This window comes from Drosophila virilis, chromosome X (genome assembly GCF_030788295.1).
Source record: "Drosophila virilis strain 15010-1051.87 chromosome X, Dvir_AGI_RSII-ME, whole genome shotgun sequence".
NCBI lineage: Eukaryota > Metazoa > Arthropoda > Insecta > Diptera > Drosophilidae > Drosophila > Drosophila virilis.
The window spans coordinates 795,466-821,089 of NC_091543.1; the positions used below are offsets into that span (position 1 = coordinate 795,466).

Here is a 25,624-nt window from a genome sequence, read left to right on the forward strand (position 1 = left end):
ACTTTGCCAATTCGTTAGCATTTATAGCATTTAATTGATGTATTTTATTGTTTTATTAAAATGTAATTTTATATGATTTTTTGATTGTGTTTCTTTCGCAGAAATCAAAAAATATATTACTTGCGCCTTTTTATTAAAGAAACCAATGTAAATAATTTGTTGACTTTATAAAAATATACGTTTTATTATAATTTTATTGATTATATATTTTTGTTTGCTTTGCATGGCAAAGTTAATATCTCAACTATATTTCATATATATTCCAGGCATAAAAAGAAAGGAAAATAAGCACAAGAGTTGGAAAATACTCGAGCGCATATTTAAATTATATGGTAAGTCATTTGCCTTTTATTATCAGATTAATATTTTATAAATATTATTTATTTATCATTTGTCTGCATTTCGATAGCTCTGTTCTACTATTTCTATAGCATACTTTCAGCAGCGTCAAAATATAATACTGGCAAGTAATGATGTCTTGTTCGATTAACAAGATCAAATCCCTTTTAATAGAATATCTCATACTAAAATCAAATTTAATTTTAGCATTATGAACTTTGCTTAGATTTTTATTCATAGGGTTTCGATTGCTTAGAAGAGTTTTTTTCGAATTCCAATTTCGGCCGTGGATTCAGTCGGACCGAAAAGTGAAAAAAAAGCTAGAGCCTAGCCGGTTTCTGGCCAGTTTCCTGTTAAACTCGTGCGTTTAAATAGCTAACGAAAGGTGTTCTGGGAAAACTGGGGCTGGTTGTGGCCAGGTCTATTGTGAGTTGAGAAAAAAAATAATGCATAATAAAATAAAATAACTTGTGGACCGCATTAAAAATAATTATGCTTATGCTGCTGGAAAATTTGCAGCAACAGAAATGAGCATCAAGAATAGCATAAGTGGCATATGTGTGCCGCCCATGTCCATGAGTATGAGTGTGTGTGTGTGTGTGTGTGTGTGTGTGTGTGTGTGTGTGTGTGTGTGTGTGTGTGTTTGCTGGGTTTGTTGTGCAGTGAAATGACCACACAGAGAGGCAAGCTGCAAAAATATTTACAACATTCTTAAGCGCAACCGAAACGAAAACTTATGAAAAATTTTATGAAAATTTTGCTGCGCTCTACTTTCTCTTCTTCCTGCAACCCCCCCCCCCCCCCCTGCCCTTCCAGAAGCCCACGAAGAAAACCCCTTCAGCCAAGCCAAGCTGTTGTGGTCCGAATTTAATTGAAATAACTTTCAGAAATTTTGTTGCAACTATCAAAAATCCGCAAGCATAACAAAAATGAAATGAAATCAGTGCAAAAAGTTGCAGAAACTCAACGAAAATAAGCCCCAAATCGATAATGAACCAAATACTCAACAACTCAAACTATTTATGGGTCAAATAAGAAATTTAAAGATCTACCTCTCAGTTCTTAGCTGGAATATGAATATGCGCTTGTTTCTTTGGGTTAAATAAGATTCTAGAATTTAGTATTCGGATATTATACTGCATTCAGTTTATAAGGGCATGCATTCACACGAAAGGTTCGGAGATGCCTTCTTGACAGAATTATAATACCCAGTATATAATAATCCATAATATAATAATTCACAAAACATCTGGTAAAATGGAGAATACCTAGACATACAAGCAACAACTTTCCGACAGTTCGTGCCTATGGCAGCCATATGATATATAGAAAGAAAGTATAGAGAAAAGACGCACCTGTTCAATGTCTCTTGACGGAGCGACAAGTTTGCTAAATTCACATGTAATATAAACATTTAAATTAAGCTATCCTTAAGCAAAGCTACTATTTCCATGACCCACCGCTTTCACGCAGATAAACGTTGCTAAGCTACAGTTACATAATCTTAACATATCGGCTTTAAATAAAAGAATTTTAATTCCAAAATCGAGTCGGAGCTGTCTCCTTCTATGCGTTACACATTTTTCTTAAATCAAGAAGAACCCAAAGCAAATTTAGTTGTTATTTATTTTATATTTTATTTTATTTTATATTTATTTTAATTTAAGCACATTTTATTAAAATTGCAATTGCTGCTTGATTGTTGTGTGTTGTAATTATTTCCGCTGTGTTGGTTGTTGTTGTTGTTGTTGTTGCCAAACGAATAAACTAACAATCTCACACCCCTATGTGTGTGTGTGTGTGTGTGTTGTGTGTGTTGTGTGTGTTGTGTGTGTATGTATGGGTGTCTATTTGTGGGTGTGTGCACCATTATGCAAATTAATTTTTGGTAGCAACAATAAAGAGAAAGATGACCACATACACTGACACACACACACACACACACTCACTGACACACACACACACACACACACGACAACAACAACAGCCACAAAAATGACGGCAAAATGTTGACCAACAAAAACGCAGTCAGCAACTTTGCGACTGTTGCAACAACAACATTTTGCAGCCATTGTCATTGCCGCGTCTGCCACCAGCCCACAATCCACACCCCAGCTAACCATCCTCGCTTGCCCCCTCACCCTGCATTCGCTTGCAGCATCCCCGCTCCGCATAGCCCTGCATCGGGCAGAGGATAGCCGCATTGCCGGCATTCCACGATGGGGGAGGGCGGGTTAAAGAGTGGGGGAGGAGGGGGCATGGGCACAGCTTATGGTGCGCTTTGGGGCAAGCTTGTGCTGCATGCCGCAACGACATCAAATAGTTGCCGCAGCATCGAAATCCGCCGTTGCCAGCCGATTACACGGCGAACGATGTGGCAACGCCGTGTTGCAACTAGCTGATGATCGACTGTGAGATTCTCTCCCTCTCTCTCTCTGTCTCTCTCTCTGTCTCTCTCTCTGTCTCTCTGTCTCTCTCTGTCTCTCTCTCTGTCTCTCTCTCTGTCTCCCTCTCTGTCTCTGTCTCTCTCTCTGTCTCTCTCTCTCTCTTTCTGTAAGTCTCTCTCTCTTCTTGGATGATACAATTTGTATATTTTATTCTCCCCCCCCCCCCCCCTCCCCATCGAAGAGAAACCTCCAATAATTCTTGGTTTTCGTTTGTTTTCTGGAGGACCTGAACCCTCGCAGAGTGTTGAATACCAAATTTGAATTAGATCCCTGACAGATTTACTGTTGCAGCGTCAATGTCCCGATTATACAAACCTGTATAGGCACACACACACACACACACACTCGCACACATTCAAACAATCACACACCTACACGCACACACACAAACACGCACATATGTAAATGAATAAACTTAGCATACTTTGCACGCATTCAGTTCACACGAGTGTGTGTGTGTGTGTGTGTGCATGTGTGTGTGTGTAGCTGCCATCAAAATTGACAAAAATGCAAATTTATTTACGACTCTGCAGGATGCGAGAAGAAGTTTGACGAGAGGGGCGTCACGTGAATGAATTGCAATAGCACATGGAGCGCAGCTCCGCCAAAAATCAACATGCAACAGTGGATTGCATACACACACACACACACACAAAAACACATACAAGCAGACACACACGCAGCCAGACAATAAATGGACAGTCGGAGCTGTCAAATGTCGCAAGTGCATTTCAAAAACGCGGCTACAAAATTCGCAAAACATTTGCGTTTATGTCGAGAGCAAGGGTATGAAAAGGAGATGCGTGTGTGTGCGTGTGTGTGTGTGTGTATTGTTGTTGTTGTGCCTGCTGCTTGGGTGCGGAAATGCGGAAATGCGGCAATGCGCCAGAGGTCAGCAGCAGCAGCTGCTGCCAAGCATATGCCAAATGCATTTGAAAAGTGGTCCAAAAGTGCTTTCAAAATTGGTTGAAAAAATGCCAAACAAAATAAAGAAACCACTTTAACTAGAAACTTAATATATTTAAATTTGTTTATAATAAAAGAAATCAAAGTAAGAAACTATACAATATTCGGCTAAAATAGCTGGATTTAAACTAGTTATCTAATCACTATTATTAGTTTTACTCTACATATATATTTTAATTTACATGCCCCTCATTAAATTAAGTCAGAGATTTAAGGAGGTTTTTTATCAGCCTTATTAGGTTTACTCATCATATATATTTTAATTGGCATCCTTCGTCAAATGTTTAACATAACATAGTTTGCTTTGTTAATACACAACCTTCAGAACAAATGTTCACTAATTTATTTATTGTCCAGGTTCCTCGCTAATCTGCCACCAACACGCACACAGTTGCGCTATCCGACCGACAGATGGCGCATTTGCATACAGTCTCTCTACCCCAATAGCTTTACTTGCGCTTACTTTCGGATCAGTTTCGGCTTAGCTCCTAAGCAGACTGACAAACAATACACACACACACACACACACACACACACACACGCTGACTTCTCAGCACCATCTAATCCGTATACCCTGCCAAAAAAAAAAAAAAAAGGGAAAACAAAAAAACTCACACACATTTTCATTTGCATTTCGTTTCAGTCTGTAATTTATTCATGACACTTGATAATACTCAAATGGAGAGTGGAAGACACCAGTTGAATGTCGAATACATGATGATCAGCGTCTTGCTGGCCAGATGCTTCTCGCCGGCTGTCCAGCTAGCTGGCCACGCCTCACTGCACCGTTACGCCCACCAGCCACGCGAGTTGGCCGAAAATTCAGTTGAGTTCTTGGCAAGGCAGACAAAAACTTTTGGCAAGCAGATAAACCCAAATTAGCTGTGTTTGTTTTCTTTGGAAACGCAGCGCAAAAGCGATTAAGTGAAAAGTTTACCTAACCAACGCCCCCCGCCTCCCACCTCCCACCCACTCCCACTCTCACCCATTTTCCAGCCTCGCCACCCTATATACCCTATACACAGGTTTTTTCTGTGAGCAACGTTTTCTAGTCGATTTGCTGCCACATAGAAATTGTATTTGCATTCCGGCAAGCTTGAGCTGGGGTCAAGTTTTTGGCTTGGTCGGGCAGGAAAAACCAAAAAAAAAGAAGGCAATAGAAAAAAAACGTCCATTACAAGGTCGAGTTCTCTTTATGCAAACTTCAGTTTTAAAGATTATCCCTTTTATTTTATACCATTTCGATTAATTTCATTTCTTACTGACTTTAAGCATTCATTTAAGTAGAGCTCACACACAAACACACAGACACACACAGACACACACACACGCAGACACACACACACATAGAGAGAGACAACATCAGTGTCGTCCTCCATCGTCCGCGTCGTTGTGCCGGAAGTGCCGATGATAACACGCCAAAGAGGAAATGAACACTTTTTGGGCAGCGCCATGATGCGAAGGGTGACAGGGGCGGGAGAGGGGTTGTGCAGCGCGAGGGGTGAGCAGGGGAAGGTAGGGGGTTCATAAGGGCTACTATAAATAAACGCGTACAGTTACGTACAGCAGCAGCAAGAACAACAACTCGGTTCGGTGTGCTATTGGCAGTTGAAAGAGGCTCAAAATACGCTCACAAATTTCGCTGGCCAAGCGGAGAATACAACAGAAGCTACCCTCACGATGTGCTAGGTAACCTATAGATATACTATATACGTATATATAGAGTATATAGAATATAAAATATGTAACAGAAATCGAGCCTATTCCCTGTCTCTGGTGCTTGCTGGTTTCCGCTTTGAGCTACATTCGTAAACGTTTCACACGCAGCGCAGCTTATAGTTGTATTGTGGCTGCGCCTAAAGAATTTAACTCCGCATTTGATTTCGCATTCGTAAACGTTTCACTGGCAGCTGGCAAAGTCTTAAGAATTTAAGCATAAATAGAGTTCATTCTCAGTATCTGGTGTCTACTCTGAGCAATACATTTCAATTGTTAAATTTCGCTTTAGCATATATTTGCAAATGTTTCGCATGCAGCGTAGCTTAAAGTATTATTGCTTTGCTATGTCGCATTCGTAAACGTTTCACCGACAGCTGGCAAGGTCTTAAGAATGCAGCTCTTTCTCTTGAAGAAACATTTCTTAAACATTTTACTTTGCCTTAGAAATACATTCCTTGGGAGCAGCTCTTGCCGAGTTGTGCGGTTAATTTGCAATGCATTTTTTTTGTTTTACATTCGTAAACGTTTTATTTTTATTTCCTAAATAAATACCTCATAGTTGCATGCAACACAAAATAGATTTATATTTATATTAAAATTATTTTTAGGAAATATAGATGGTAGTATGCAATTGCCTATTGATGTTATGTATATCTAATTGATTATTCGTCATATAATTATTTCAAATTATATACAAGTATTATAGCGTCATCTAAATAGAAGACATTATTTTGCAGGGTAACCGAAAGTGCAGGCCGAATTGAACCACGTGCATCTGCATAGAGCACTATAGCCTATCCTTGTCTCCGACTTTTACGTCTTCCCCTGTCGCTCAACCTGTCCCCTTCCGCTGCATCTCTCTCTCTCTCTCTCTCTCTCTCTGGCGCTCTTTTTCCCTTTCTCTCGCGCTGCTCTGTCTCTGTCGCCTTTTGGGCGCTGTGTAAATTTTATTGAGGTCGAATTGAAAATGTGCCCAAGTGACTGTGGGGCGGCAAAGAGAGAGCAGAGCCAGAGAAGTGTAAGAGTGAGAGAGGGGGAGGGGGAGTGGTAGATGAGGGGCAACGACAAATGTAGGAAAAATTAAAAGCATTTTATGCGCAAATGGCGCGCGCCATTTAAAATGAATACGAAATATGGTAACACGCGATTTGGTTCAACCGACAGCCCCAAACCCTCCAAGTCTCCCACCCCCCTTGAAACTCTCTATCACACACACACACACACACACACACGCACACACACAGACAGAGTTTCACAAAAAGCTGGTAAACCGAGCTGCAACCCTGCTGAGAGCGGTTACACCTCAGTAGCCCTCGATGCGTATAATTTATGTGGCATTTAATGAAAATGGAATTGAAATTTAGTGCGAATTTATTAAATGATTTTAAATGAATGTTTCATTCGCTACACAAAGCAGCCGCCCGCCCCCCTGCAGACCCTTTGAAGCGTACGATATTGATGCATATCTACGAGCACAGCATAGATATGAGTTTAATTAAGCTGAGCTCGCAAAAATATAGAAATACAACTTGCCAACTTGTATGGTATATAGAATAGCTTTTTTATTCTCTTCCATCCTTTTACAGGGTATTCACAGCCTTGGCATGCCACACGCAATTGTTTGTGCTGTTACTTTGCCTTACAGCATGTAAAATTCCAATCTATGGCTATCGAATATTATTTTTTCTATTCTATTTTTATTCTATTTTAGCGAGCTATTTCTGAAGCTATATGTATTTTTACAGGTTCTACACATATGTTTTCAATTAGCTATGACAAAAATTTAGCTCTGCCTGACTTTTTTCTACTTAACGTAAGCAAAATACTCGGTTTTTACACATTCAACTAAATTCCAGGGTATGCAAGTGCATAAAAAAAAACCGTAATTGTATACATTTATACTCAATTCAGAAAACACGAATTATTTCGCGATTTCTTAAATACCTTAATGGATACGTTCTGCGGGAGTTAAAGTTGATTTTCCTGATAATAATATACCCCATGCCACACATTTTACAGGGTATGTTGAAATCAATGGTTATAGATCTATACGAAATTATATTTTTGTCTTACTATTAAGATTCGCAAGATTCACAGCGCATTACGATTGATCCCCATTTATATAGGAAATACTGACTAGAAGAGGTCCAATTCTTGCTTGAGACGGCTCTATTTCAACAATTCTACAGGGTATATCCATAAGCTTTTGTGTGTTAAGCGTTTCAACTTCTGATCAAATTAACTAAATACACAAATATGTGCAGAGCTGACAAAATTGATGTTATCCGACGAACAAGCAATTTACAGGGTATATCGGCGTAGCTGCTAGTTGGCCGACTTTGATAAGAACAGGCACGTCTAAAAGCGCGTTGAATAACTAAACAAATACGAGTACTCATTCAGATAATTGCCAATACTCATTATGCAGATGATCCATCACCAGCGAAGGGAAAGGGAGAGTGAGAGAGAGAGAGAGAGAGAGAGAGAGAGAGAGAAAGCCAGCAAGCAGCTGCAGCCAAATATAATGCAGACATAAATGGACAAAACCTGGTGCTGCTTATCGGCTCGACCACAGCCAGAGGACCTTTTGTGAAGGCTGCACGAGGGGGGGCTGACAGCTGACAGTGAGTAGTGAGAGAGAGAGGGGGGGGGGGGGGGGGCAGCTGACCAAGCCGGCGGCTACGTCAACGTGTGGTGCAATTACGCGCAGCTAATTAAACGTAATTCATCAATTTGGAAAACAACAAGCCCAGCACGAGACTTGGGGGAACGATAGAGGAAAGGGCAAGCGAAGGGTGAAGGGGGAGGGGCAGGTGAATGGCAACTGAGCTAAAAGCGAAAATTGCACATTAATTAAATTTAAAGTGAATTGCGAGTGTGCATCATTAGAGCCGCACAATTAATGTGAATATTGATGGCGCCACGCCCCTCTGCCCACGCTCCTCTCACACCAACCTTCCACCCCCCACCCGCGATTCCACGACCCTATTGACCAAAAATAAACCTGTTGGTCAATAACAGTAGGGTCTTTATTGCTGCGGCTCTCGTGCTCAATTAAATTTTATCAATTTACAAAATTACGAAACGATCCCAAAAAATCACAGCCAGCCCACGCGTGTGCGTGTATTTGTGTGTGTTGTGTGTGTGTGTGTGTGTGTGTGTTGTGTGTGTTGTGTGTGTGGTGTGTGTGTGGTGTGATGTGTCATGCATTAATCACCATATTATTACAGAGCATTTCATATGTTATTAATTTTTAAAAAATATTGATTGTTTACATCAATATGGAACAATTTGAAAAAAAAAAACATGCGTCCGACTATTTATCAAATCGCACCGCAAATACCCTTACACACTTCTTTATATACCCTTTATACACTTCTCCTAATTTTCGCCCATTTCAGACATTTGACTTGAAGCGCAACAATAAATTTGCCTTCAGACAAACTTAGTTCCGTATTTTTTATTCAACGGAAGTATATTTCCAAAAGATTGGCGAAAAATATAGTGGACAAAGTTTTCACAATGTTCTTTGAAAGTGCAATAATTGTATGCCGTTTGCATGGGAAACAAAAAGGTTAAATGTAGCGTTTTCCACCAATATTCCACACTTACGGGTGGAATTTGTGCAGCGAACAGTTACAGTTCATAGACTTAATACGATAATTCGTAAATTAAGATATAAGTTTTGAGTAATGAATAAATAAATAAATAATAATATTTCCATAGTTCTACAATATTTATAGACATAGTAGCGGGGCTTACCTGACATATAATCCTAAAATCAAAAAAATCTAACTTATCTTAACTTAATAATAAGCGAATTTCTAAAACAATTTTCTGCTAAATTGATTCACAATGAATCGTTTTTTGTTTTTTCGGTTGCACTTTTAATTTTCGATAAAAGTAGAAAGCCGTTTTCACGTATAGCATTCCATTGCCATTTCAATTGGTTCATTTTAATTGGCCTGCATGTTATTTCTTTCTTGATCGCATTGCCTTTACTTTTAGCTGTATTCTTGTTTTTTTCACTTCCTCAGTTTATTTTCATTTTAAGTGCCAGTCGAAATGTGGCCACAAAATGTGAATGTGAGTTATTAAAATTGTGCACAAATTGTTTTCACTTTGCAATTCCGTTCGCCGTTTGCTGCTGCTGCAGCTGTTCGGCAAATGTTCTCGTTGATTGTTGTTGTTATTTGAATTTTGCATTTGTTGCCGTTGCCCTCTTTATCCTTCATATATCTTTATGTATATATTTTTTTTATATTCCATTTCTATTGTGATTTTTTTATTGAGCACACGGTTCAAATGCTTCTTGAACTACAATTGCTTTGTATTGCATTCGTACACGATTTCCTTTCAAGTTTTCGGCTTCTGCACATTATCAATTCCTTTTTGTTGCACGTTGATTCGTAAACACTTCACCGACTGCGCCGACTGCGACATACGTAGACAGCGTATTTACGTTCTCCTCTTTGCGTCGCATTCGCAAAGTTCCTCAATGTCAATACTTGTGCTCACACAGTTACACGCTCTCGCGAATTTACAATTACTTAGAATTGCTCAATTCCTTTATGTGGCTTTCATTCGTAATCGTTTTATTGGCAGATAATTTTACAGCTTTACAGTTAGCGTTGGAAATTTAGAATTCAATAGTCTAGCGATTCCTTCCTTCGCTCCTATTTGCAAATGTTTCATTTGCTGTTTTAAAGACACTTGCGCCAGCATTTATAGCTGCTCAGTTTCTTATTAATCTTGCATTCGTGAATTTTTCTCCTGTCATGGCAGTTGTCTCGACGTCAGTTGCTTAGCGCCCATGATCTATACATGTTGCTCTGATTAAATAGTGATTTATATATATTATTTCTTTTTATGGTGATCTATTCACACTTGACTCTTTGGTGATTTGTTCGCCCATCCTTTACGGCTAGAATTTGGATTATTTTCTTGTGCTCTTGTGCATTTCATGTCAGTCAAAACGTTTGGCTGACGTTACGTTCGGGATTGGGGTTTTGGCCTCTGGCTGCTATCTAATACCACCATGTGTGTGTGTGTGTGTGTGTGTGTGTGTGTGTTGGTATGTGTTTGTCCGAGCAGCGGGCATTCATTATTGCAACGGCTGCCCGAGCTTTGCCTGGCTGGCTGACTGCCTGCTGCTTCTTCTTTTTATCCTTCTGCATTGTGGCACTTATTAAAAATTTTCTGGTTTCCTATTTTCCTTTTCTTTTTTTTTTCCTGCTGCCGCATCCTTGGAACCGCAGCCGGACCTACCGCACGCCCACCATGAGGGTAGCTGGGATGCAAAGGATGCTTGACAGCAGGAGGCAAGAAGCAGCTTTTGTTTATTTATCTTTTCGCTCGGTTTCGAATAACAAATCCTTTTGGCTTAACACATATTATGCGGCGACATTGTCCCATTCTCTGACCCCTCCCCCCACCCCTCAACCCCCTTCCTCATCGCCACGCCCTTTTGCCCAGCAAACCCGCCACATACGTTGGCCTGCCGCTCTAGCGCCACATCCTTTGTGCAATGTGTGACTGCTGCAGTTGCAGTTGACTCCATTTTTGTCAAATGTATTGTTTCAGCCACAATCGGGAGCCATCGCAGCATCGTCCCCATCAGCGGCATCTCGCTCTCATTCCGAATGACGATTTCCACTGCCATCATTCGCAATGCTCTGTTGCCCGCCCATCCTGTATACCCTGTAGCCAGGCGAATGTATGCAGGACTAGTCCGTAAAATTGAGTGCATCCCTCTGTCAACAATTTTGAATATATTTTCTCTCGAGCAGATAAACTTTATCCATATTTCACTTAACATCGATAATTATCGACAAGCTTTTCTCATTAGCATATCTCGAAGGGACACCAAAATCCTCCCATAGCCAGGACTAATCCAGAATATTTTTATACTGGAATATCTGCTTTAATGTGTGCATGCTTCATGCAGGGTATCACGCAGTCGGGCACTCTCAATTTGTGCCCTCTTAGTTATTTTACTTTGCGCTTCTTTTTCACTGCTTTTTTATCTCCAGTGCAATCGCTTTTTTTTCGTGCAGTTCCTTTTGCGCTTATTGTCGCAGATGCAAGCTGCAGATACAGATACAGCCAGAGATACAGATACAGATACAGTTACAGATACAGATACAGATACAGTTACAAAGATGCAGTTACAGTTACATATACATTTACAGCTCGGTCGCCTTTTTTTTTTGTTTTTTATGCCTCAGATACATTTTATTGTTTTTGCTGGCGCTTTTTCATCAATCTTGGTCGCTTCTCACATGCTGCCAACTTTTATGGCCTAAGCCCCGTTCAGTGGGTGTTTGAGCTGGTTTGTCGAGTGTGGGGAGAGTAAGCGAGAAGGGGGGAGGGGAGAGGGAGCTTGACTTTTTCTATTGTCATTGCCGCCGCTTAGAACAATTTTGCAGTTGTTATGTCTACATAAATGTCAGCATCAGGCATTGTCTGCCCTGTCAACCATTGTTTCCCATCCCAAATCACGAAAGACCAAATCCGTATACCGTATTACGTATTCCGTAGTCCGTATGCCGTGTTCCCATACTCGTTACAGCTCTCAACATCTTCATTAGTCACGATTTCTTTTTTTTTTTTGATTTACCAGCTGACATTTGACAACACTGCAGGGGCAAACGTTTGGTCACATTGTTAGAATCAGTGTGACCAACCTCTTGGGAGTTATGTCAAGTAGTAAATTATAAATCGTTGCAATCCAAACACATCATCATGGAGCAGAAGATGTTGGTATTCAACAACAGTGCATTAATATTCAGTGTGACCAGCGCACAATGGTAAATAAAGATTTCTGTCTCACTTTGCCTTTTTAAATTTTCACTACACGGAACTGAACATGTTTTTACATTTGAAACATGTTTAAATTAATTTTGTATACGGCATTTTTAAACAACTTTTAGCATTAGTTCTTAAGCGAAATTATGCAACACTGACGAATGAATTTGGTCACACTGGCAGTAACACTTAATCCAACCAATTCCCCCACTTAATTGCACTTTGAATAATTTTCCTGCCATATTTACTTAACACCTCAAATCATTTTCACATTCAGCAACACTGAAAGCCGCGTTTGGACACAATATGCCACCACAAAAGTGTGACCAGCTGTGCAAGCGATTCAGCTGCATTGCCATGCGGCTAGTGCGAATAAATGCTTGCAACGGCCGGGTGGTCGCCTTTGAAGCCCTTGCAAGCAAGTCAAGTTGCACCTTGAATTGCCGCACTTGCCACAAATTTCGTGTTGCTTTTGCCTCTGTGTGTGTGTGTGTGTGTGTCGGTGTGTGTGTTGGTGTGTTGCCTCTTATCGCGTCGCTGGACTGCGCTTCACGCTCGACAGCCAAAACCGGATGTGACATCCTTTTAAAGTCGGAAGTACTTATGCTTAAGCGTGCGTCGGCAACGACCCAAGCTCCAGCCCGGCGCCCAGTGAGTGGTCCCACCCCCCGCCGTTTACCGAATTTGTTATGACCCAGCCCTTTCCTCCACTACGCTCTTCCATAGCTGTCTTCAGTTTGCGTCAGTTTGCGGTACTTAAAAATTGTTGGCAACATTTAAAACGTTGCCAGCTCCTCGAGAAAGTCGCGACACGCTGGCCGCGGGATGGCTCATCAAAATACATGACTCTGCCCAGTGATTTCATGTCCTGGCCCTTTTTCCTACTTTGCCATACGCCTTTCACCATGACGAGCTGCAAGTTTTGCTACATTTGGGCACAGAAAGAATAGGTTGGGGCTTGTGTGACTTCAACACATTCCATTTTGCTGAGATTCGTAGCAAAGGTTTTAAGGGACAACTCTAGTTTTCACCAATCCCATCGGTTTATTTATTTATTTATTTTTTGAAACTGAAGGCTTTTCCTTTAACTTGAGGTATTTGGTAGTATTTAGTTGTCCATAATTTATAAGCTTTTAAAATTTGGTTCAATTTGGATTTTAGCCGGCTCAGCTCAAACGTTCAATTCTATTTGAGATTAACGTGTTATACGTTTAACAGACATAAATAGGTCTGTCTGTACGTAACAGATGGACGTATGACAGACAAAGCCATGTATAACGTATTACAGTTAGACCCCTTCCTTATACCGACAGGCCTGTTATACTTATAATAGACTTAAAACGGTCTACCTAAATGTTAAACGGACTCAAAACGGTCTGACAATATGTAAAACAGACAGATGTAAATCGAACAAATAGACAGGATATATGTATAACAGACTCAGACTCTAAACGTATACGTATTCAAATAGGTTAGATGTGTTATACGTATAACTGATAGATATAAGTCTGCTAAAACGTTTGACATTCTCAAATTGGTTCGTATAACAGACAAATGTATAACAGACGGATGTATGAAAGACTGATGTATAATAGACGGATGTATAACAGACGGATGTATAACAGAAACGGACCCATGGACCACGCTTGGCTTAGAGACAACAAGACCCAATGACATTAACTGTGGCTCTTATTATTTTCTATAAAACGAATTTTATGTCAATTCAGAGTATAGGGCATCTTTAACTCGAACCCCGCCGCATCTGGCAAGATTTTTAAATTGTTTTGACAAGCAAATTGCCTTTCGAAATCGATAATTATATAATAGTTATTCTCTAGATTGATCTGATACGAATTTTGTGTCAAACATTTAATTTTTTGTTAAAATCTTATAAGGGCATAAATCTCAGGTCAACCTCTCACAACAATTTTTCGTGCAACATAATGATTTATCGTGGTCTTAGCAGACCTATTGGCGGCTCTTAAGCTCTCCATCTAAGGCATTTATGTATTTGATCAAATGGCGGACTTGTCAGCCTCAGAGTTAAGTTGCTTCATTTGGCATTTATTGGTCTGTACTATGACATTAGTGGGTATAAACGACCTTTAACAATAGATTATTATTTATAACAAACATAATAGGTTTTATATAATACTCTAGTATTTTCTTATCTCATCACATTTATCTGCCTTTCGCGTGAATTTTACCGCATTACGGGGTGTTTAATAGTCGAGCCATCATAATTTTTCTATTCTCTTTCTCAAGGATAATAAAATAATGTGCAAGACTCAAGCTCAACTTTAAGGGACAGACTTAAGGTGCTGCATTTTTTAGAGGGTATATCATAGTTGAGCAGCTGTCGTTTGTTTTAGTTGTTGTTCTTCTTCTTTGTGAATCCTGCTTTATAACAAAGTATTTGATAGTCGATCAGCGCTTCTTACAATCGACCCAGTTTTGTCGTCAGCTCTCAGCATATACTACACTGTTGCTGTCCAGCTCTGTTTAGAGGGTATCTCACAGTCAATCAGTCAGAGCTGTTGCCTTAAGCGCTCGTTCGTTCCACTTAACGAAGCATTTGGCGGGGCAGTCGCTTTTGGCAAGTATTTATTGAAAAAAGACACGCGACTGCTGCATATTTTATATGTGCTCCGTTGTCAGCCACGCCCAGCGGGACGCCTACGCCCGTTTAGGCCCTCACACCAATTGAGTGTAGGTGTGTGTATGTGTGTATGTGTGTGTGTGTATTTGTATGTAAATCAACAGCCTTTGAGAGCTCTCGTTACAAATTGTAATAAACTCGTACATCCGTTGCCATTAAGCGACTTCTAATAAACTTTATGGCATCATTTTTTCTTCTTTTTTTTTTTAGCTTCTGTTCCTCTTTTTCCATAAGTTGGCCACGCAGGTGGACGAGCCGGGGCTGGGAGGGGCGGTGGCACCGAGGTGTTAATGATTCAATAACATTTGCCTTTGATAGCCAACAGCAGGCAAGACAAGCGACATTAATGCGATTTGCGACAAGAGAGTTGGAGAGGGCGAGAGAGGAGAAATACAGTGAGAGTGGGAGAGAGAGAGATAGCTGACCACAACAATGTTACTTTCGCTTTCAAGGCTCATTGCGGAAGAGAGCGAGAGAATTAGAGAAGCAAAGAGAGAGAAACAGAGAGAGAGAGAAGGGTAGATTGATAGATAACAAATGTGACAGACTCCAGGGACAGGGACAGAAGCCGAAGGAGCTGTTGGTTCCTCCTCGTCAATTGTTGCGTGACTTTTAATAAAGAAAGAAAAAAAAAAAACGGAAAAAACTAAGGATCCTTCTGCGGCACGCCGAAGAGTAATTACCCTTGGCGGGACAGAACTTTGCAAAAAATGTGGAGAAAGTATTTTGAAGGTTTGTAATTGCGGAACTTGGTCAAGATATCCTTAAAAGCAGAATATGTGAGATACAAGAGAAACAAAAAGACTATATTCAATCTTTGTCACTGTTTGACTCGACTGATCTAGAATATATATACTATATACATGAAAAGCCGAATCGATCTAGCCTTCAGTCCTAATGTATAATTTACCAGTAATAAGGATCTCTATTAGAGCTTCAGACTGCAATTTTAAACAAAGGTCGATCAAATTCCTACAAATCCCATCGAGATTTAACGAGATTTGCGTAAATTACAATATCTATTTTCCGATTATATTATACACTTAATTAATCTCAAAAGAAACATATACTTTCGTTTGGCAGGGCATCGAAAACGTTTCGCACTTTTCCCAAAACAAAAATTCCAGCCGTTCGAAATGTTTAAATAGCTGCAATGATTTTTCGCGCCTCTCATTTTTTTTTAAAAGATTTTTACAGCTTTTTTTTTTAGGTTTTATGTTGATTTACTTAATTTTTTTTTTTCTTTTTGAAAGCTAATCAATTTAGCTGCCTGGTGACATGCCAAAGGCCCGCACCAATGTCAATGTTGAATGCGCCAGAGGCGTGGGTGAAGAGTGGTGTGGGGGGGGGGGGGGGGGGTCTGGTCATGTCCTGCGGCCTGGATGGCACGTCCTGCACAGCTGGGCACTGAAAGCAGTCATTAACTTTTAAATGAAGCAACGGAAACGCGATAAGCACGTGAAGCGTACACAGCCACGCCCCCCAACCCATATCTCCCCCCTCCCTCTCCCCACCACCCTCATGCAGCTCTGGCCCGTTGACGCTTGTGGCCATTTGATGTGATGTTATCGCTGTCACGCCCACAACCAACTCGCGCCCCCAAATGAGCCATAATTATTCAATAAGAAATAATAAAGCAGCACCCGCCCCCAACCCGCACGTCCAGTGTTGGGCAACGTTTGCTGTTCAACATATATATATATATGTATATATTTTCATTGATGGACATGCGACGCAACGCCAGTTGGGTTTCGTGTCTGCACTGCTCTGTGGCCTGTCACCTGCACACCTCACCCCCCGCCACCCATCGTCCGCCACGTCCCTTTGCCTGACCCCTGGGGCAAATGATTGTTGCGTGACTTGCAGGTTTTTCGCTTTGTGTTTGTGTTTGCACTGAAAATTCCTTAATTTGCCAGGCCGACCGTCAACCCAACCCGCCTGACAATCGCCGCTCGCTAGCTCCCTCCCCTTCTTCTCAACTGACCCCCCGCCCCACCCTTGCTCATCCCACCACCTTCTCTGAGGGTGCCTGCTGCTGCTCAGGCATTGTTGACGCTGTTAAGTAGTTACATTTTGTAGCGATTTGTCGAACAACACCAAAAAGCTGGCAAACAAAACGAGCGTAGATCCATGCAGGGGAAGGGGGTCGGGAATGGGGATGGGAGCGATGGTGTTTGAAGTACAAGCACAAAGCAAACAATGTTGCAATGTTGCAAACACGTTTCAACTCGCAACACACACAAACGAACACATACACGCACAAGCACACCTCAGCCGAAATGCCCATGCATTTTAACTCTTTTAATTATTATTATAAAACGTGTAATTTCAGTTGGGGTCAAAAAACACAAAACGGAGAGTTTAACGAGAAAGTAGGCCTTTAATAGCCTTGTACACGTTTACCTTTTGAAGAGAGAATAGGAAAATATTTTGGAAAACAAAACTCGTCTCATACAAGAGTATCCAGAAAAACGCAGCTTTTATCACTTGCGCTCTTCAAAATGATTTTTAGTCTCAAAAACATTATTAACTTATTTATTTGGACAAGTAGCTGCGTATTCACACCAAGAACTTAGCAACAGGCAATCGCAGCACAGCCGAAAAATCGTCTGTCTAGTAAAAAGAGTGTGACCGATTTGGGTTTGTTCAGTTCCCAATTCAGTTCACAATTGTTCAAGCATTGCATTGTGAATTGCTGTCATCAACAGGAAGAAGAAGAGCAACAACAACTGGCTCAAAAAAAAAAATAAATTAAACTTTTGTTGTCTTCATTTGGGTATTTGAGAATTTGAATTGAAAATTTAGCTTGTGCCAAGGTTTTCGCTCGGGTCTGAGATTATGATTTGTTTGGCAAGACAAACAGAACGCTTTAGCCAAAGGATGCGGGCGGCAAGAGTATCTGGGCATGTGAATATCTGTGGCATAGCGCTTGCTAAATCCACAAAATTAATGAGTCATCGTTAAAGTTAACAACTTGCACAAAATTTGTTTATCTAAAGTGGCAACTAACTAACTAAAACCCCTCTACACCCCCCCCTCCCCTCCCCCTTACACACACACACACACACACACACACACACACTTTTCCTGCCGAGTCTATTAATTGATGTACCGATCCGGGCTGGGCCCCCTCCCCCTCCCTCTAACGAACTGTGTTGGGAAGTCGCACACGTAATCACTTTTTAAGTGTTAGACAATTTATGATACATGAAAATGTTTTGCCAGCCTGCAAAGGCAATACCTGAACCCACAGACCCCCCCCCCCCCCCCCTACCCACTTCCCACCACATAAAGCTGTGCGTAGGTTGACATTAAGACTCCAAGATTATTTTAATACCCTTCGCCGAGAGTATTTATATTTTGCTCACAATTCTGTTACACATTTAGCATAGCAAAATGTGGTTTTATATGTTCTCTGGAATTATATTTATGCATGAATCTGAAATTCTTTTATTTGAAACTTGATCTATTATTATTATTAAATTTAATTAATTCTGTTTTTTATAATTAATTCTGTTTTTATAGACACAACTGAAAGAGAGCTTTTCAAAAGATAACTTTTGTAATGACTGTTCCATTTACTGTATATAGCATATATGCTTGATTCAGCTGGGATGTCACATAAGATATCTGTTATCAAGTGTCTCAAGTTTTGTGCTTAAATGTTCTATAAATAGCGTTCTCACCCATTTCCCGCCCGTACACAATTTAAATCCACCCGGGTGAAACTCTCAATATCGCGTATTTATTTTGTCGAAATTTGAAAATAGTTTCTTTCAACTTTCAAATCATTTTTGAATTTTGAATTTTCCTAAATATCATTATCCACCAAATATTTCAGACCCATTTCCATTAAGAAGGAATCGAATCTTAAACAAAATACTTTCAAGCGAGTAAGAGAGGTAAGAATTGGAGCTAATTAGTTACTGCACAGCTGCAAGGGTATTAGGTCTTCGGGACTAGACCGAAAAAATATCTTCATCTTTCTTACTGGCTGGAGGCTTTTCAGGGTTCGACGGCTGTCTCAAAGGGTTGCGCCATCTGAAAAGCCTGCTCCTCGAACTCTTGTTCGCAGCGCAATAAACACCTCAAAGTTGATGACATTTCATTAAAATCAACGCAGCCTGTGGGCGTACGGGTGGGTCGTTGAGCCGGGGGGAGGGGCGTGTCAAATGAATTTCACTTATGAAGCATGAAAGTGGGCTCTGCTGCTCGGGCTGCTCGGGGTTTTTAGATACTCATTGGAGGCGTCGCTGCTGTCGTGATGCCATCTTTGCATTAACGCAACATTTTCATGTTCATTTGGTAAAAGGCAGCGACGCCAGCAGCGGCGCCAGCAGCGGCGCCAGCAGCGACGTTGACAGCGACGCAATGAATTTCATTAAAACAAGCAGCAAAAGTGCTTTGCCACACATGAGCCGTAGAGTGGGACGAGGAGGGGCGGGAAAGGGGGCGTGGAAGGGAATAAAGACAGAGTCTATTGGTCTACTTGATTTGTTAAAGTGATGTACTGAAAGATGCACTGAATAAGTACTACGTAAGGGAACGGGTTACAGTCGGGCCATAAATGGCGTTTTATCGATAGGGATGGACGGAGAGTGGGTGGTGAGAGGGGGGAGGCTTGCTATTGAGAGGGGTTACGCGTTACAAATGTTGTCTGGCGCAAAGTGTCTTTGATTGCAAAAGCCGCAACTATTATACCCTGTTAATCAATCAAACAGGCTATATTGGCAGTTAGGCGAAATATGCGAGAGAGATTTTCGGAACAAAAACAATATCTTTTTATCTGAGTAATTGTGAGACAATTCGAATCTAAGTAACATACTCAACATTTTTTATTTATATATCTTTGAAACTTGGTTCAAATAATTTTCAGCACATTCTATATACAACGCCAAAATTTTCATAATGGGTATACAGAAAATAAATAGATATATCTTTCCGAAAAAAATCGGAAATATTGACTCAACAATCATATTCCATTTAATAGAATCTATAGAGTTCTTGTAAACCACTCTTTATTATATATTGTTATTTATTATTATCTATTATTTATCTATATTAAGCTTTATATATTTATTTGCAGGGTATTCACACGCTCGAGACACTTGCTTTCGGCGAAGGCGGCGTTTTTAATTATATTTTGGCAGCAAAAGCAATTGAAACTTGGCTTTTAACTTGGCTTGTTTAGGCTCCTCGACGCTACTCGACGAACATGTGCGAAACTTAATTGAAACATGTTACACTAAAAGGTAATGCGGTTAGACGAGCTACAGACGAGCCTATTGACGGATTCAGGCGCTTGGAAATATTGGATAAAAGCCAACCGTTGACAGCATTCGACAATACTGAAATCAGTCATAATCTATTCCATCCAATTGAATATGCAATTTCTATGAAAGTCCCACAATAAATCTCGCTTTAAGCTCAACAAATATTTTGTCAAATAAATACTTTAAAGTTTTGCAATTCATTTAACTTATTTCAAAATAAATATCTGGCTCCGATTCAACCTATTTTTTCTTTAAGAAATTGACACAACAATGAGTACCAAGAAAGATCCTCTATATACTAATCTAGTTCACGTTGGATAAAATATGGATTAATGATAGGTAGAGAGATAAATAGATGAAATAAAGATGTATGATAGATGTGTTGAAAGATAGGTATATATGGAGATAGATGGATAGATAGATAAATTGATTGATGGATAGAAAGCTAGATAGATGGACAGATATATAGATATACAAACAGATAGTCATTTAGTTAGATATATATGTAGATAGATAGATACATGAAGAGTTAGATGAATAGATAGACAGATATAGATGTATAGATAGATAGAACGACGGATGCAATACCAAAGGCGATTCTTGAATAAAAATATTCTTATAAGAAAAATATAAGACTCCTGATTTTAATCAAAATTCCAAGCAACTACACTTAAAGAAAAATGCCGTTATAAGTTCTAATAAAATCGGAAGAGAATAAATGTGATTTTCTTAAAAAATACAATATTTCTTATGTGCTTTAATTATATTTAATCAAATATGTATCGTACGTAACAAAAAATAAAATGGGAATCATAAAATGCTTAACACAAGATTTCACTAGAAATAGCTGTACTGCGGAAGTGAGAGAGAAAGGAGCTTCTCATGATTAGAAACATTGACTTGAAATGAAATATTTGCCAAGTACAATACTGACAGAAATACTTTAAGTAAAGAATGTTAATAAGTAAGAATTATAATCCCAGATAAGTATACGTACATGTCTACACATATACATATGCCTACATTCCCTATAAAAATCCTTAACAAAATTAACCTAAAGCTACGAAAGTAAAGCCGTATTGCAAGTCAATTTGACGGATTTATTTGTAATGTTGCTGGCAACACAAGATGTTGCTGGCAACAAGTTGCCGGGCATTCGGTGTTGGCAATCGGCAGATGTGGGCAATGCGGGTTCGGTTAACGGTATCGCCTTGGCTTCGTGTGCCAATTTTGAGCTTCGTGCGCTTTGTTTGGCCGCGGCTCGTTGGCCAGCCGAAGGACATGCGAGTTGTGTTAGGTCCTGCTGGTTCTTATCCTGTGCTGTTGCCTGTGCGCTGGCCCAATGCGAGCCGCGTTCAGTGCTCGGGCAACTTCCTAGCGCGTCGGTCGGTCGGTCGTTGGGCTCCAAGAACAAACCCCAGTTTCTCAGCTCAATTGAAGAATCGCAAAGAACGAGCGATTACCGTTAGACGTTAGACATTTGTCGCCGTTAAACGTTTCAGTCGTTGACCGTTACGAAAAATGATTTGACAAAGATTTCGAATAGAAATTTCAAATCAACATCAAACCGAATCGAGGGGCAGAAAAAGTGTCGATAAAACCATTTTTGAAAAGTGTTGAAAAGCTTGAAAAAGATTTAAATTGTATCGAATTTTTTTTCAAGTGCTTTAAAGTTGTTTGGTTTTTCTTTTTTTTTTTTTAACAAGAATTTCTGTTGGCAATAAATAACAGAAAAAGTGTTGAAAAACGTGTAGCCTCGTGGGCAAAAGGTAATTAAAGTGTTGTGTTTGTTTTAGCAGTGTTTGGTAATGTAGAAACAATTTGAATTCTATTGAAAATACTTTAAAATAGTTAATATTTGTGATAATTATATAATAAATATTGCAATGTATTTAATAGCAGATTTGGGGATTGAGAAAATTTGAACTTTTTTTATTTTCTTGTTGTTCTATAAAAATTATGTGGCATATTGTGAATGCGCTAGACGTGAATGGCGTGTAGCATTTGAAATAAATTTTTACTCTGCCAATTTTTAGTACTTTTTTTTTGGCTATGAAATTGTTCAAATTGCAAATGTATTTTCCTGGTTCGGCGAACATTAGGTTTGATACGCGGGTAAAATATATGTGAAAAACACATGTGGAAGCTTTTCAAGATCTGCTATAACTATTACAAACTCTTGTCGCTTTTCACAGAGCTACCTTCCTATATTTCACTTTCTTAAGGAAAATTCCTTCTTAGGAGTAGTCTAAATTGTAAATACTGAGATGATTTATTGATATTGTGATATCAAAATGCCACACTTGTCTTTTTCTCAGACATTATCTGCCAAGCATCTTTCTACATCTTAGATTTTAGATCATTGCTTATTGCTTAACGCCAGTTTGAAAATATTTAACTCATTGCAACTGCATTGCCCAACACTGAACACTGAACACTGAACTCTATTTAAAAATTAAAAGTTATCCGGCCCGCCCAACTCTGGGATCAGCCCGGAGCTTGTTATTGTCTTCATCCATTCTAAGCCGTGCTCTGCGCGAATTTCAAAAGGTGTGCGAAAAACTTTTTCGACTTTTTGTGAGTGGGCCGCCCAGACAAAAGGCTTCAGTTATGGACACGCCTCCGCCTCCGCAACCGTCTTCGTTAACGTCACCGACCCCTTTGCCCCCTTTCCCTTCTTCACGCTCTATCAGCAGAGCCGGCGCGTTCTTGTCAAGTTTTTAGTCGCTGTGATTTATGTTTTATTAATATTAAAAGTGATTTATTAGCCATGAAAATTTGCGCTCGTTTTAAAACTTGGCCCGTGCTCTTTTGGCTGTCCTGCCAGGTGTCCTGCATGTGCTGCGTACTTTTTGGCACGCGTCTTTAATTACAGACCCCCCCCCCCCCCCACCCCCCTTCTCTCACCCACTCCCTCTCCTTCTCTCTGACTATTTCATGCTGAGCATGTTGCAGGGCTGCATTTGCAGTGTTGGGTAGGGGACTTGTGCTCATTATCCTGTTGCCAACTTAGGCTAAACTGCACAACGAGATTAAAATTGTAAATGACAGGCAGACTGACAGCAGGACGAAAGAGTTTCAGGAGCCGAAGCAGCAGCAGCAGCTGCTCCTCTCGCAACTCAAATACGTTCACAGTTTTTCCGGTTTTTCCTGTTGTTTTTGTTGTTGTTATTATTTTGCTGAAGTTTCCTCTTTTTGTTGTTTCTTTTTTTTTTGGGTTTTTTTTTTGTGTTTATCTGCTGCAGGACATCGCAACAGTCGCAACGCTTGTGGCGTTAGTCCGTCGCACTTTGTCGTCTTTTTAATGAAAATTAATTAATTAAATCATTTTTTACGCAGTCGCCACTTGCAAAATGCTTGTGTGTGTGTGCATGTGTGTGCGTGTGTAAAGTGCATTATTATTAAATTACATAATGAAAAAGAAAAAAGAAAAAAGCCTGCGAATCCTTTTACTCTTTAAGGCAACTGCATTTTCTTAATGCACTTTTTTCCCAGCTTTTCGAAACGTTTTTTAAATAAACCAATTTTCAAAATAAAAAATATATATAAAAAAAACTATATAAAAAATATCATACATTTGTAAATTTAGTTTGTCAAAGCTATTTAAATAGAAGAACAATTCAATTAGTTTGTTTATATTTATGAAAAAAAATATATATATATCTTTTTTATATAATATCTATTTATATTCCATATGTCTTAAATGCAGAAGCTCTATTTAAAAGTATATTTTATAAATAGAGCTTCTAAATTGAAGACATAATTTGGATTGTTGACATTTTCTTTCATTTCTTGCTTATAATTCTCAATGTGTTTTAGCTTGAGACTTGATAGAAGTGCTTGCAAGTCTGAGATCTAGTCATGATAGAAAATGGAGATTTCGGAAATAACTATAACTGCATATAACTATAACCAATTTACACTTAGTGCTAATGACATATTCCATTATTATTAATAATAATTCCAAAACAAATAACTAATAAGGTTTTAATTTGTTGTTATAGTAAAAATCTATTTAATTTAATCATTTATTGTGTGGAAAAGTCGATAAACTTTTTCTGTCTCGAACTCATTTCACCAAAGATCTTTATTCAAATCAATTTGAGGGGTGTTTCACACTTTCCTCCTCGGTGGAAATTGGAAGTCAACGACTTCGTGGCTCAAGTTTCGGGTTTAAATTAATTTCTAAGAATCTGTATGAAAATTCATTAAAGACATGCTTCGCACAGCACAAGCAATTTACGCTTCGTCGGTGGTAAATATGATTTAAATATTTGTTGAGCAAAGTTTTAAGACTTAAGTCCGATTCGCTTCAAACTGATTTTCAAAGCCCTACATAAGACCTTTTTAGGAAATATCAAAACTGTTGACTCAAAACTTTATTCGGTAAGCTTTCAAGTCATTTCGAAATATCTGGAGTTCGAAACAATATACCTAATGACAACGGAAATATCTCCCTTAATGAAATAGACATTTCGGAATGAAGAGTTATTGGAGCATAAAAAGGATGGCCTGAAACTAAACCATTTTGAGTTACCTTTAATCAAGCTTATTTGATTGATGAGAATAAAAATGATGATAATAGATATCCTTCATAAATATGTTGAAAATTGAAATTTAATATCTCTCTGACAGATTAAAGCGAAAAACTTGTTCAGAATCTAACCAGTTCACGCCGGAACTTTACTCTGATTACGCAATTAATAAACTTAATTTATGAAACTTGTTCGCAAAAATTGCATTTAACATTTGCCAATGTCTGGCCACGCCTCCTGCCGCCCCCTGCCGCCCCCTGCCACCATTCGTGGCATTTAATTGCAACTTATCGATTACAAGAGTTATCGATTATGCAAGCAAAATTAATGAGCACTCGCACGTTGATCGAATGACCGATTTGTGCAATTATAACGCGACAAATACTGATATGCCCCCTTCCCAGCTCTTAACCCTTTTTGCCCATGTTAATTTGTGTGGAAATTGGAGACGATGAATAATGCGGCACGGCCAAAAACTGGCAATGATAATTGAACAATGCATCGGCTTTCATTTTCTTTATTAGACAAATTGGCAGCGGGCTTTTGTTGTTGTTGTTGTTGTTGTTGTTGTTGTTGTTGTTGTTGTTGTTGTTGTTGTTGTTGTTGTTGTTGTAGCTGCTTGCCATATGTGTGCGAGGCGTTAAATTTGAATACGCGGCCAGGCTCGGCGCCTCAAGGATATCCGACAAGCATTAAAAACAAATTAGCATAAATTTTGTGTGGGCCGGTCGCTCGTTTAAGCCTTTTGTTTTGTTTAACGCACGAAAAACAAAAAAAGATGGCCAAAACTAAGCTGAACAATTTGCTTATATGCCACGCCCCCCAAATTCAAAGAGTTGCTGCTGATTATTTGAGGCGTAAAATGGCAACAAAAGAACT

At 39.5% G+C, this 25,624-nt stretch overlaps 1 protein-coding gene across 2 annotated transcripts in view; it reads left to right on the forward strand.

The window, feature by feature from the left end:
- Positions 1-21,816: 21,816 nt before the first annotated feature.
- Positions 21,817-25,624, forward strand: part of DIP-beta (Dpr-interacting protein beta) — a 74,772-nt gene continuing 70,964 nt past the window's right edge. For both annotated transcript variants that reach the window (XM_032440488.2, XM_032440489.2), the window contains exon 1: positions 21,817-21,979. The gene's annotated coding sequence lies outside the window, so the exon portion shown is untranslated. The remainder of the gene's footprint in view (positions 21,980-25,624) is intronic.